Here is a 10,633-nt window from a genome sequence, read left to right on the forward strand (position 1 = left end):
GACAGCGAGAGGTGAACGCTGCCTTCCCTTTCAAGTTGTAGAAGCGACACTTTCAGTGGTTATCATGCCAGCTTGCTATCTGTTCCTCCACCTTGTCAAAGGATGCAGGCCTAAAAGAAGCATCAGCTAATTTATTAATATTCAATAACAGTAGTTTTGTGCAAACCCCTCTGAGAAGCTTGACCCCAACATTCTGGCTTCCTAAGAAGTGGCAAACAATCTCAGAATAGATCCTAAAGGTGGAAGTTTTGGAGAAGTTACACGTCTTACATTTCCGGGTCCATTACATGTGAGTAGGGCACTACCTAATGGCTTCAGCGGACACAAAACTGGCAAATCAGGGCTGTTCAAAATTCAGGTTTACAAGTCGACATCAGTCAAACCCCACAAAAGAACAAGTTCCCTCCACCAGATTCTACTAAATACAAAAACTTCAGGCTTTATATTTATGAGATCAGTGCTTATTTGCCCACTGGAGAATTAAAAGTGATAAGTGAAAGTTCAAGCTGAGCATCTACTGGTTCTCTCTTATTACATCCCAGAAGACAATTGCTCACGAGCCCGATGAAATTTCCTTCTGGCTTTTGATGAACTGTGCTCTCTCCAGGAGGGAAAAACCAGCTCCAGCCATTTGCTTTAATTGGACCTGACAGTTTGCAGATTGCTGCCTCCAGCCTTGAAAAGCTCAGTAGCTGGGGCTGATGAGAATCCACTATTCCCTCAATAGCGGATTTCAGAGTTAAATTTACATTGTACGACAGTAAATCCAAACGCACACACCCTCCCACCAAAAAACACACACAGCCATTGGGGGGTGATGTTTAAAAAAATAAAGCAATCATTTGCTAAGTTTGAATTTAGGTCTTTTGCACTTCACACAGAAAAAATGGGAGAATTGTATTTTAAGTTTCCTGTACCCTCCCTGGAAGATGCGTGTGGCACAAGGAAAACAAATGAAAACTCATAAGCATTGAGGAACTTCCCACCAACTTCCTCTGACCTTCCAAAATGCAAAGTATCCGCTTCAGACCCCGGCACAGAGCAAGCTGGAGCACAGGAGCCGCTGAATCTCTGCTGAGCCTTGAGAGCTCATGCTACCAACTTCCAGATTCCCCTCTAGGCTTTCCGAACGGTCAACACCGCACTCCTGTCAGTTTCCAGCCTGGGACTTGCCTTTTCTGTGGTCTGAAAGCAGATCAAAAGGTTTAAATCTAATCTATCCTGACGTGCCTTTGACTAGAGAGACATCGGCTGCGTGGGAGCAGAATGCATTGAGTAGCTGGCTGTTGCTTTCCTTCCTGGTACCTAACGGAGGCTTGAGGGTCAGCACGTACACCAATTCACTTACAAGTTTGCACATTTTAGAAGTACCAATGCCATCTTTCGGCTCTGGATAGCTGAGTACTTTAGAGGCCACAAAAACACTTTACAGATAGGAAACGGAGCCATAGATATAGGAACAAAGCTCACATGTCCTAGCACCAAGTTCTGCTCTCCACAGCCCGGCCCATACTGGAAATTTCAGACACCACTACAGCTCTCATTACAGAGGGAGCAGAAATATTTGAATTACAAGTCTCCCAAGAAATCCTCTTTGCTTAAGGAGGGAAGATCATTCAATGATCTTTCTCCAATCGACGTTCTAGTGAGAGCACGCTGAAAGCTGCGCTGGGCTCCCCCTGGGCACGCTGTATTACAACACCGAGCCCTGCCACAAATGCCCTTGGAAGCCAAGAATCAGAATCCTTGAAAAACAACTGGGACTCAAATAGTCTGCTCGCAAGACTTCGCATTCTATTCCTGGATCCCTGCAAAACAGTAACTCAAAATGAAAGGGCATGATCAGTCCTGTCGCAAGCGGTGCGGTCACATTCAGCACGACCCTGAGCTCTGCCAGAGCCCAGGAGCGGTTCTGCATCAAACAGATTTGATGGGAACAGGCAGGCAGGGGCAGCGTGACCCAGGAGAGCTTAATTATCAAGTTGGAGAAAACCTTCAACCTCAGTGAAACCACAGGCAACCAAGACGGGTCTCTGTGAGCAATCAATACGAATGCTGCATGAACGCAAGGCAAGAGATGAGCTCGTTTCACAAATAACAGCTCTGAGCAGCCCGTGGTGGTCACGCAGCCATACGATTGTTGATCGAGGTATCTTAGAAAGCCACGAGCGTACCCCTTTCCAAGTGAAAACTGAAGGAGACAATCGCAACCACCATACTTGCGGTGCTTCCACAGTTTTGTCAATTCCCAAAACACTTGTCAAAGTTTTAGCGACACACGACATCATTCCAACCTTAACAATGAGGGTAATGCGGGTTATTTACAGTAACTGCAGCCCTTGACAATTCACTCATCTATATCCTGAAACCACGGACGAAAAATTCAACAGGTAGTCAAGTATGGAAGAAGGGCCTAGAAGGATGAACAACTGCATTGTTCTTTATAGGAAGTAGTTTTAGGAAACCAAGGAGCTATTAAACAGAGGAGAAATAGGAATAGTATCCCATTTGAGCCAAATAAACTCCTCCTATAGCAAGAGACAAGTGCGGAGGATGTAACGAGGCTCTTAGCCAAAAAGAGAGAAGGTTAGGCAGTAAAGCCAAGCCCAAGTGACCTCCATGAAGGTGAGCCAGAGCTCACTTGTTCCTAAGTGTGAGGCAGAAATTAGAATTTACTACATTCAGAAAGCGATTTCTGGAGTTGAGTGTCTGCAAGGAAATCAGAACACACGCAGTGCTTCCAATGCAGCCGCACCAGCTTCTCTAGGTTTCAGTTTGGCCTCTGTTTTCATGGCTCTTTCTCAGTTCAGGAAGATTGCAAATATCATAGAAACACAGAGGAGAAAAAGCCGCATGTGCTTCAGTTCTGAGTTACATTCAGCATTCGGCACACGACACAAACTGCCCAGCAGGAACCGGTGCCAGCGCTCGGCTCTCACCTTAGCGAGTATGGACGTACCTGCAGTTCCTGTTTCCAAACAGGAACACAGGATGTGTGTTTACACCGTCCAGGGCTGCCAGTACTCGCCATCCCGCAGGAAATAAAGAAAATAAACAAAATTGGAGCAAGAGCAAGCAGACGTGCCCCATTACGGACTCAAGCCTTCCTTTGTAAGAAGAAAACCAGCCACTTAGAGCAGACCTATTCCCAGGGAAGAAAAAAGGGAAAAAATACAAGCACGTACCTGATGGAGTGGAGAACGAAGAAAATTCAGAAAATTGAGAAATCCACTGTCCTTAGCCAAGGGCTGCGTTTGCTTCCTTCCCCCATTCATTCTCAGCGCAGAGTCCGAGCAGCAGAACTTCCACGGTGACCTGCGGAGGAGAAAACACGAGAAACCGCTCAGGCGAGCACCGGTCACCGGGCTCCGGCTCCTGTCCCCGTCCAGCCCCGGCCCCGCAGCGGCGGAGGGCCCAAGCCCGGCCCCGGCCGCAGCCCCCCCGCCGCAGGCACCTCCCCACGGCCGCCTCCCTCCTCCGCCCCCGCGCCCCGCCGCGGACCGGCCGCCCCGGGCCCCGCTCAGCAGCGACACCCACGCACCCCAGAGACCTCCACGCCGCCCCGGCCCCGCTCCCCGCTCTTACCCCCAGGGAAGGCGCCGAGACACCGGCCGCCCCGCGGGTGCTGCAGCGGCGCCGCTCCAGCCCGCTCCCCCGGGGCCGCCCTCGCTCCCCGCCCCGGCTCCTCGCAGCGCGGCCGGGCATGCTGGGAGCGGTAGTTCCCCGCCCGCCCCGCTCGCCGCCCCCGGGCCGCCGCCGACTACAAGTCCCGGGAGGTCCCCGCGGCGCGGCCCGACCCGCCGGGCCTGGGGAGGGACCGTGCGGCCGCCCCGCGTTCCCGGCAGCGGTCGGACACAGGGCGGCGGCTCGGAGCCGCGTGTTGCTGCTCCGCCGGCGCCTCCGCGGTGTCCAGCAGAATAAAATAGCCGGGATCGTTTCCTGTTTTCTCTGCGCAGGCAAAAAAATGGCCATTAAAGCCGCGGGAATGGCCGGCCGGGAAAGGATGCGGGATCCGCGGCGGGATGCTCTGTTTTGAGCGTTTGGGTTTTGGGGTGATTTTAGGGTAGGTCTGTCCACTGTAAGGGAGATTTTGCAATTCGGTGTAACTCCCTTCAAGGCGCCGCTCTGTTGCTCCGTCTGTATTGAAGCCAGTTTTGTCTTACTTGTAGTCTTTGCTAATGCAGACCAGCACAGCACAACAAGGGTTAGAAGAGTGGCCTGCACTGATAGCGAGGAACAGCATTTACAGCAGTAACATTGAGTGATATATTTGTGCCAAAGCCATCAGAACACAGCACAAAACTTGCCAGCATGAGACCCTTCGCTCACAACAGGAATGTGGTAGCAAGGTCATAAAAAAATCACGTACCATTCCTTATCCCATTAGGCGGTCAGGAAGACCATGCCCAGATTTCTAAGATACATCAGGTGTTTTTTTCCAGGTTATCTTTCTTAAAAAAATTTATAGATATATGTATATACAAATTGGAAAACTGTATTAGACTGTGTGAAGACACCTTGACAGGCAAACACAAAGTCATACAGCATCAGCAGCTTAGTCCATGGCCAAGATAAAACTTTACTATGATTATTAGGATGAGATTTTGCCTTTGATTGTATATCACCATTTCGGAGAGGTGGTATTTTGATTGTGCTTAACACCAAAGATAGCGCAAATGGCAAACCTGTCTGGTGTGTAACAGAAATATCTCTGGTGTGTTAAAAAGTGTGAGCTCCGATGAATCTTTTCTAGTGGGAAATGTCGCTCTGGATGTGGGAGAGAAACCTCTGCTCTCACATGGCCCGATCTTGCTTTTCCAAGTATTTTACTGGAGATCTTTCTTTGCCCACTGGATGCCGCTGTTACACAGGGATATTCATGGAATATTTCTGTAGGCTGCTTCTCCAGATATGGCCACTTCAGGGTCAGCCAAGCTATATGTGTTTAGCCCTATTTTTAATGGGTTTTTTTACAAGGGAACTCAACATTTTGCAGCTCATTGGCATGGCTCATGTGAACCTCAGGCCACAGAGGTGGATGCCTGTGTGATGCGAACACCAGCAGCAGGGATCTAGTGATGTTCTTTGAAGGCGATTGAACAGTACATGCAAAAAAAATATTGGCTGGTGGAGTAAAACAGGTTGTCCAAAATACGTTTTCAGGTCATATATAGAAGGACGCTTTCCTCAACGAGTGTGTCCCGCAGTGCCAACTTCGCATGCTTAATACAGGAGGAATTTGTACACGGAAAGACTGGTTCTGAGCCCGGAGCAGCAGCGTTCCCGGCTCGCACGGTGGGAATGTGCACGGATGCTGTGGTTACACCCGGTGGCATTGCCTGCAGGGGCAGTGACCTGGATAGAGCAGAACAGATATGTGTGTCTTCTGCTCTTCAGTGGAAACTGAACAGCCTTTCAAGCTCAGCTGAGTCTCAGAACAAACCAGAAAGTGACCTACATTCAGCACCCAGCATTGGGAATTAACTTTGAGGGAGTTCAATTCCACATTTAGGTCTCTCCTCTGAAACAAATGGAACCACAGCAAATTGCCATTCAATTATTTCATCTATTTCTAACTTTAGGGTTAGAGGATTTCAGAATCAGGAATGTCTTCTCAGCCTCCCTCTTTAATATGGTTTATTTACTGTGCCGGATGAATACAGCATGTGGATTTCTGCAAGGGCAGTCTGTCCATGCTGCTGTACTCAGCTGGCAATGGGGACAGCAGGCATCTTTGCTTCTTTATTATTTAAAAATTCTTAGTGCTGTGTTTTGGGATGAATTCCTACCCCATCAGAATGCTAATGCTTGGGAAAGCCTGTGAGCGCAGCGTCCTGCTGCGTTAATGTAGCCTTCAAAATCCCAAAGCGATCCCAAGTGTGACTGTGGTGAAATGAGCGGGATTACGCCAGTGATGAATCTGGTCCCGGCCACAGAGCAGACAAGGAAACTAATCCTTCTTTTTCCTGCGGCTGCAACTACTGAAGCAATTTGCTTATGTACCTGGGGTCAAGTTCTGTGTGTCTGGAAATGAAGTGGCATCGTACCTCCCTGCACCGGGGGGAACCAGGTCCGTACACCTCTCTGGCTGTACCTACTACACTGTACGCACAATGTTTTTATAAGATAGTTCTCTTGCTGTCAGTGTTGCCAGATCCTTTCACAAACTGCATTAATTCGTAAAAGTAACCACGCACAAAGCATCCCCACCCTTCCAGGCCTCAGGGAAGGCCGGGAGCCCCTTGCAAGCCCAGGTTTAGAGGTCTTTGCAAACACTGGCTCATGGAGCAGCTGGAAACACAAGCCATGAAATGCAAACGCCAATGGGAACTGAAGAGCAGGCAAATAAAGCAGGAGCAGGGAAAGAGGGGAGTGACTGGCCAAGCTTCAGAGAGAAAAAGCTTGAGTATCAGCGTAATTATCCCGATATTTGACAGTGCACCACAGAACTACGTCTAACAGTGTACAAAGCATCAACAGTCCCTCATCATCTGGAGAAGAGGGGCTTGAATTAGTTTGCCCTAAAGGGGCTTTTTTTCTTGTCTAAATCATATAAACAGGCCTGGGAGAGTCACTTTCCGTGAGGCTTTTTATTTAGTGTTATGTAAGAAACAGAGTTTATGCAGCTATAATTGCTCCTCGAGGTTGCGTTTGCAGGCAGCGCTGGCTAGAACATGCATTTTTGTGCAAGAGCTGAGCGCCCGCCTGCCAGATTGGCTGTTTGTGTGTGCAGACACAGCATCTACGAGAGTAACAGGCACTTCTGCAGGTTTTCTCTCCAAATCCGGCCTCTGGTGTGTGTGCAGGGAGGCAAACGAGCAACAGAACTTCAGACTCCTGGGCTGGTCAGACATGTAGGGCTGGAAACACAGGCGGGTGACAGTTGTCCCTATTTAGAGGTCTTTCTGTAATTAGCTTTGTGTCAACGTGATGGTTGACTATGGAGAGAATTTTTGACAGGTTAATATAGAACAGGAGCTGATTTCCATTTTTATAGCTCCATGTTGTTCTCCCTGTTGAATTCTTATTATTAAACATATCCATTCCATGCCAGCTGGAGATGTATACCTGGGAGGAGGCTGGTGAAGACAACCCCTTAGAAGGATTCCCATAGTTGGAGTGGTAGCTGAGATGTGGACCCCAGAATCAACAAAGCATCACTCTGGCAAAAAGATTTAGACTACATTGCCGTTATCTCTGTGCAGGAAAAGCAGGACTCCGAGTGAAATTCGCAAAAACAAACACATGGTTCAGGAACGTCTATTCTGTTTAAAATCAACAATGATGAAGCAATTGAGAAAATCTCACCCTAAATCCACATCCTATCTGCTGACAGCCACAGTTAAGAGACAATGGCACAGCAGAGATGACTTAAGCTCTTGGCTTATGGAGGTATTAAAAACCAGATTGAAATCTCTCTGGCTGACACCCAACACGAGGGGATGCCAGCTTAAGTTGCTCATAAGTGATCTTCCTAGCTTGATGCTCAAAATGTGTCATGGACATCTGGGTAGCATCAAAACAAACCCAAAGCAAAACAAAGAAGTCCTGTGTTCAACTGATGAGGCTGGGTGATTGCCCTCTCCCTAAAACATGTTCTGTGCACTTGAAATTATGATGAGTTTGAACCTTGTACCTCAGAAAGTCAAGGTTTATGCTCATTATTTTTGCCCCATTCTTGTTCTCTTACATCATGGCCGTACCCACAGTTCGCTCAGCGCTTGTCCCTGAGGTCTGGCAAGGCCGTGAGAGCATCAAGATATCTGGAGATCCCATATCCTTATTTTGAGGCATGGCACAGCAGTGGGAGGACTCAAAGTACATACGTGGGCTTGGGAGAGATGACCAAGACCGCTGAGCCAACACACCATCCTGAGACAAAAAAATCATTTCAACAATGCGTCCCATCGGTTCCCTGGGGCACCCTCTAATGGATCCTAATTAGAAGCTGTCACTTCTTGTTATGGGAAGGAAGGAACAGTTCAGCTTTCCCACCCCTTAACCTTGGAGAGACTGAGATGAGAGCTGCCCCCAGGAATTGTTTAATTTAGGGCACTTTCCCTCCTCCAAGAAATTAATTGGGCATTTCTGTGTGTGGTGGGGCAGGCACCTCCAGGAGGTACGTCACACACAGATGCTTCTAACGCTGGAAATTCATGCTCACACAGATAGATGCCAACTTGAGAAAACGCTATTTTTCAAACATTAGCCAATTTCAACCGGTTGTGGATGTTGCCAATTTAATCAGCAGGTTTTAAAAGAACTGTAGTGAAACCGCAGCCCCTAATGATCAAGCCTCCCTCCTGTCTCCTACCAGCACATTCCTTACATGCATCTTTTTCAGGCACTTGGTTTCTTGACAGCATTTACATAACCTGGCTGAAAACTCTCCCACAGCCGATTAAATGCCTGCTATGAAATCCAAAGCTCTGATTAAAAGGACGGAGCTTTCCAGGACTGCAGTATTTGCGCAGATGGGTAATACTCGTGCCTTCCTCTACAGAGGAGAAAGTGGCATTTTCTTTACAAGCACATACACTCTGAGCTTTCCCATGGGAATTGCTTGTTTTGCTCAGATTATTATTTTAAAGCTATCATCAGATGTGATCACGCATTGGATTAGAGGAAGCAAAAGGAGATGATCAGATAATCCCTGAGGCACAAAGCATTTTCAGTTGAATTTGAGGAGAGCTGTCACCTATGGTCAATTTGTTTAGCTCAGGGTGTTCTCTCCTCTGTATCTTCCTAAAAATGCTCATGGCTGGAGACCTTTGGAGATACGGGATGTCATAGAAGAGTGAAGTGCTAGGTCGCAGAAGCTTTGTCAATCAGACCTTTCTCAAATACACATTCCCTAATTTGGGATTTCAATCTTTTCCAGAGTCCTCTCTGTCAAACCCTCAGAAATTCCCAGTGTTTCTCAGGCAGGAACCAGCACATGAGGAAGTAATTAATGAGAGCACAAGGGGAAAAGGAAAAAAAGAATGTGCTGAATAGAGGCAAAACTGAGCGTGGAGTCTCCATCCCACAGGCTGCCCGCTCAGCCCGCAAGATGCAGACAAAGACATTCCAGCTCCTGACAAGCAGCCTCAAGAGATGCTGAAGAGTTCAACAACCTGCCCAGACGTTTATGGAAAGGAACAGTTGGACAGCAAGGCTGGCTGATGCACACCAGCTACGGAGCGTAGGTGGAGTGTCTCTTGAACCAAGGATGTATTATTATATATGAATCAGCAACGTGATTATCCCTGGTCCTACGTACACATGATCCATAGCAGACACAGGCTGCATGATGCATCACATTAGTGCTATTCTGCTTTTCAGAAAGAGCTAAGCAGTGAGTCTGGAATAATCAGTTAATTCACTAAGTATAGGATATTTTCTGGAAGCCGTCCTCAGAGCCAGGACTGTTAGCCAAATCACCCCATTTCCAGTAGGCTGAGTCTCACCCTTGTTCTGGCAAATGCATCAAGCTACACATCAAATCCAATTAAAATGCTTGAAAAAAATAATAACACATAAAAAACTTAGTTGCTTTGGATAATTCATAACCTTACAGGAATGCTGTGCCTCAGTTTTCCCATCTGCAAATTAGGGAGACAGGAATGCCATTCAACTATTTCCCGGCAGTACTGTAAAGCTCATTTGATTAACGTTTATAAAACCGTACGTGATTCTTGGAGGGGAAATGCTGCTGAAGAATTAAATGTTGTGATTTTTGGTTATTTCCCAGATGCCTGAAATATGGAACTTGGCAGAATTCCGGAGGAACTATCTTTGTGAGCTCAGATAAGAGATGAGCCAACCTGGCTGTCAGGCTGTTGGTACAGGCAAGATTGATTATAAACCTCGGGGTCTTAAGGAGTAGATCTAAGCTCAGAACGTGGGCAAGGCTCCAGAAAGCTTTGTCTGCCCCATGAAGGGAAGAATCATAGAACTGTTTGGGTTGGAAGGGACCTTTAAAGGTCACCCCATGCCACCTCTGCCATGAGCAGGGACATCTTCACCAGCTCAGGTTGCTCAGAGCCCCGTCCAGCCTGGCCTGGGATGCCGGGCTGGTCCCTCCTGTTCCTGTTTTCTGCTGAGAACACGGTTGCACATCACATACCTGGATGAAACAAGTCGGGCTCTTCCAGAAGAGAACAGCCCACATCAGGGGCAGCTGCTTGGCACAGGCTAAGCTGCCTGCAACACCCTGCAAAGGCTGAAGAACTCATCTCACACCCTTCTCTTGGTGCTGTCCTCAAGTCTTTATCAGCTCATATTTTTCCAGGAAGAGATCACAGCCCTTAAAAACTTCAAGCTTTTAAATAAATCATTTGAAGATGTCCTTGTTCATTAATATCGGTGTCCCTCACCTGTCCCCTGTTAGCGAGAGCTGCCAGCAGCAGGGGCTGGAGGTTTAGAAAAGGGAGGGGAAAACAAACACGCGGGGGAGGTTTTTGGGGTGAGATGGTGACTGGTCTTGGCGCCGGCCAAGGTCAGGATGGAGCGGGGTGAGGGACGATGCCGGGTTACCGGCTGCTCCAGGACCGAGCACCCAGGGGTCCCCTCGGGGGAGTCCCCGCTCTCCGGTCCTGCCCGCCGCCCCTCCCGGCCCCTCCCGCCGCGGGGGCCGGACTCGCCGCCGCCG

At 48.3% G+C, this 10,633-nt stretch overlaps 1 protein-coding gene across 8 annotated transcripts in view; it reads right to left on the reverse strand.

Annotated features, from left to right (window-relative positions):
- MIB2 (MIB E3 ubiquitin protein ligase 2) overlaps positions 1-10,564 on the reverse strand; it is a 36,049-nt gene extending 25,485 nt beyond the window's left edge. For 4 of the 8 annotated variants that reach the window (XM_065037373.1, XM_065037375.1, XM_065037369.1 and 1 more), the window contains exons 1-2: positions 3,586-3,740; positions 3,186-3,315 (exon numbers count right to left, since the gene is read on the reverse strand). The gene's annotated coding sequence lies outside the window, so the exon portion shown is untranslated. Of the gene's footprint in view, positions 1-3,185; positions 3,316-3,585; positions 3,742-10,108 lie in introns of those variants that run through there. The other 4 variants (XM_065037376.1, XM_065037374.1, XM_065037370.1 and 1 more) reach the window with 3 other exon arrangements.
- Positions 10,565-10,633: the final 69 nt, after the last annotated feature.

The sequence above is a fragment of the Columba livia genome, chromosome 21, assembly GCF_036013475.1.
Source record: "Columba livia isolate bColLiv1 breed racing homer chromosome 21, bColLiv1.pat.W.v2, whole genome shotgun sequence".
NCBI classification, from domain to species: domain Eukaryota; kingdom Metazoa; phylum Chordata; class Aves; order Columbiformes; family Columbidae; genus Columba; species Columba livia.